Source organism: Tupaia chinensis, unplaced genomic scaffold (genome assembly GCF_000334495.1).
Source record: "Tupaia chinensis unplaced genomic scaffold, TupChi_1.0 Scaffold000159_1, whole genome shotgun sequence".
Classification (NCBI taxonomy): Eukaryota; Metazoa; Chordata; class Mammalia; order Scandentia; family Tupaiidae; genus Tupaia; species Tupaia belangeri.
This window is the reverse complement of record NW_006159630.1, coordinates 1,669,198-1,673,120: the sequence shown is the minus strand read 5'-3', so window position 1 is coordinate 1,673,120 and position 3,923 is coordinate 1,669,198. Positions and strand designations below refer to the sequence as shown.

Sequence of the window (3,923 nt, the reverse complement as noted above, 5' to 3'; positions counted from 1 at the left end):
CGCGGGGGGTGGCTGGGGGCGCCCCTCGCCTGTGGGCCCGCCACTCCGCAGTGTCCTCTGCCTGGTGCCACGTTAGTGCTGCTGCCTCACGTTCGTCTCTGAGGACAGTTCAGCGAGCCCGGACCCACGGTGGGCATGGCTCCCTTCGGTCCATTCTCACCGGCACAGCTGTGCAGCCCAGGGAAAGCTGCCCTCCTCGGCACCTGCCGTGGGCTTGCTGTGTGGGTACCTGTGCGTTGTGGTGGACGCCGAGGGTGGCGGTGTGATGGGCACAGTAGGGCAGCGAGGGCGAGGGCTGGGAGAGTATTGGGGAGCTCGCGGTTAGACGTGTGGTGTGAGACTGTCCGGAAGTCGTCACTATGGGGTGTGCTGCACCAGCTTCAGCTGATGTACAGTTGCTGTCTCTCGTCCCGGTCTGGAGCTCCTCGCAGCAGGGAGAGCGCAGTGCCCTAAGCCACCCTCCAGTAGAGCCTCGCCTTGGCAGTGTTCAGGCGTAGCCGCGCGTGCAGTCACCGGTGGCTTGGGCTGGGCAAGGAAACACTCGTGTGATCTCACCCTCCGGTTGGTTTTCCAAACTAAATGATAAAACAGTAGGTCTAAACAGACGCTGTGAACGGTGGCGGCACGTGCACCTCAGCCCCCACCGCAGGCTGTTCGAGTTCACGGCGCACGTGAGCTTTGGCATAACCGCTGTCCCGATCTTCAGGGTGAGGAAGAATACAAATCAAAGGAACGCAAAGAGCGGTACTCGGGCAGCTGGCCGCAAGACAGTGAGCCGGGCGCCGTCGGTGGGCTCCACTGCAGTTGCCAATGCGTGGAAGTTCTGAGGACATAGCCAAGTTGGAAAGAAGAAAAGGAAATCCCCAAATGCCCACGACTGGAGAGGCCTAGGGAGCAGGTGTTCAGCAGACACCACCACCATGGTGCCCCGAGGAGTCCACGCCAATCCTCATGCAGATCCTGAGTGCCCGGATGCCAGGCTCCAGCAGGCCACACTGCAGACCGCGACGGCCCCTATGAAGTCAGGGGCCTACAAGACATGCCCTGTCCTCTCGTTAAAAGAGGACGAGAGACGGGGCCAGCAGGTGGTGTGGTTTAGGCGGCTAGATCCCACGTGGCCAACCATGGAGTTTGACCTGGCGGCCTGAGAAACATGCCAGGCACACGTGTGTATGTCCAAAATCCCAAAAGAAGGACGAGATGAAGGAGAAGGGATTGCAATGTGACCATGCCCCATAGGGGTGTTTTCCTCTCTCTCTGGCAAAATTATTAAAAAAAAAAAAAAAAAAGGAGTAAGGCTGGCAGGTAGCATGATGGTTAAGGATGCAGGACTTCACATAGTCGACCACAGTTCGAATCCCAGACCTGGTGGCTTGCTTTCTCACTTTCTCTCTCTTTCTCCTTCTCTCTCATCAAATTAAAATAAATAAACAAAAAATAAAATTAAAGTTAAAAATAATTATATGGGGACCAGCAGGTAGCATGGTGGTTAAGGTGCTAGACACTCCAATGGAGCCGGCCACAGTTCGAGTCCTGGATCTGGTGGCTTGCTTTCTCTCTTTCCTTCTCTGTGTGTGTGTGTGTCTCTCTCTGGTCAAATTTAAATGAATGAATAAGTTAATTAATAATTAACAAATTGATAAGTTAATAAATGAATACATTGATAAATTAATGAATAAATTGGTAAATTAATAATTAATAAATGAATAAATAAATTAATAATTTTTTTTTTAAGTAGACTAGAGTAACTGCCCGTTTCTGAGATACTTACTATCTGTCTTTGTCTGGAAAAGAAAGGACAGGAAGGGCCCTCACAGAAGGGGGGACCCTCAGATCTGTAGGGTGGAATGTAAGTCTGCACCACCCGTGTGTGTCCTTGGCATGCCCACCGGTCCTGGACGAAGCAAGGGCAACCCTTCTGTGAGGGCACCCACATAACCTAAGCACGAGAGGTTCACGCTGAGAACACAGCCGGGTTCAAGGCCACAGACAGCTCACCCAGCAGACGGTGGAGTGAGTGCTCGAGAATGGGAACTAACAGCATTCTCCTAGAAGACTGAAAGATCGGTATGAATATGATTCAGATGACTGAGTAAAACAGTTCGGCCTAGTGTCAAACAGTAAACTATTGCGGTGTTCTTCAGAAGCAACTTTTGTGCCTATTGCAAGGAAATGATATATCCTGTGCTGCTTACTCATCCTCAAAAATAAAAAATGGATTTTTTTTACACACACACAAACTTTTTAAAAGTTAAAATAGATAAATAAGCAGATTTTAAAAAATAATAGAAAGGAGATAGAACCTGGAATGGACAAAAAGACTGTCACTGTCATTGAAAACTCAGTGGCTGAATCAAACAAAGACAAAGCCAAGAAGAGAATGAGTGGTCAGCTCACCTGAAGGGAGCAGTCAGGACTGCAGAAAGAGGTTGCACAGACCCGGTGAGAAGCATCACCCCTGAGCGTGATGGGATGCACTGAGAGGATGTGCAGAGGACAGCAGAAATAGGGGGGCGATGGTGGAATAGCGCTCAGAAACTTCCCAGATTTGAAAGGAGTTTCCAGTGTAGAAAAGCACAGCGAGTCCCGAAAAGCTTGAACAAGCACAGAGGCACCCAGACACCCCAGAACAAGAGTCGTCGGGTAAGTCGAAGATAAAAAGTCAGCTCTTCAAACTAACCGGAATAAACGAGTGTTATTTGCAAAGGAGCCCACAGTTTCACGGGGCCGGCTCCGTGGCTGTGGTAACGTGCTGCTCGGAGAAACTGGATCCCGTGTGGCAACTGCGATTCCAGTTCCCTGCCTCGTCAGCCCAAGAGCCAGCAGGACTGGAGGAAGGCGGGTCTCGGCAGGTCCAGACCCGAGGAGGGTGCTCACCTCTCTCTCACTCTCCTGCTTCTGTCATGAGTGAAGAAAAAACGAAGAACAAAACAAACAGAAAGCTGGTAGGCCGGACCGCGGGGTCTGGGAACGCGTGCACAGTTGTCAGCCGGCTCCACCGGGCAGCGGGCGTGGTGCCGAGGGAAGTGGCCGGCACCTAGAGGCTCTGCCCAGCCGGACCCCCTTCAAGAACGAGGGTGCAGGAAACGCATTTCTGCCAGTGACAGGACACCGCGGAGCTCCACAGAAGGTAACCACCACGGCCACATCGCAGTGAGGAGGGGGTAAACGCAGGGGGCACGGGGTGCGGAGGTGCAGGAGGCCACACGGAGCAGATGGGCAGCTGTCCTCACAGGAGAGAAATCGGGGCGGGGGGGGTTGCCTGTAACATAATGTCTTTTTTTTTTTTTTTTTGGAGAGGTTTTTGCTATAGGGCGCGTGCACTCGCCAGACAGAGACAGAGAGATAGAAAGCGAGAAATCACCCCCCAGGGGGGATGGTCACGCCGCAATCCCTTCTCCTCCATTCTCCTCTTGGGATCTTGGGCACGCACACACACGCGCCCAGCGTGAGTTTTAAGCCACTGAGTCCAGGACGCAAACCGCGGTTGACTACGTGGGAATCCAGCGACATAGCCATTACACTAACTGCTGGTCCCACATAATGTCTTCTTAAAAAATATTTATTTAACTGTTTATTTTAATTTGACCAGAGAGGGACAGAGTGAGAGAGAGAGAGAGAGGGAAAGTGAGAAAGCAAGCCGCCAGGTCCGGGACTCAAACCACAGCCATTGGGAATCTAGTGCCCTCAACCACCACGCCACCTGCCAGCCCCCGGTACATGATGTTAATGATGGCCGATGTGGGGTTAAACTTGAGGAGGAATGGTAGAACTAAGGCACCCTAAGAGTCTTGCATTAATACCGAATATAGAACAAATTAGGGTGTGCAGGGTGCGTGTAATCACACAAGACACCGTTTACAATGAAAAGTAGACTGATTTCCGGTCAGTAGAGCACAGAGGAAATGAAAGAGTGAAAATTG

The 3,923-nt window shown here is 51.7% G+C and overlaps 1 protein-coding gene across 1 annotated transcript in view; it reads left to right on the top strand.

The window, feature by feature from the left end:
- Positions 1 to 3,923, top strand: part of RPTOR (regulatory associated protein of MTOR complex 1) — a 393,373-nt gene that overhangs the window by 320,860 nt on the left and 68,590 nt on the right. The window lies entirely within an intron of this gene.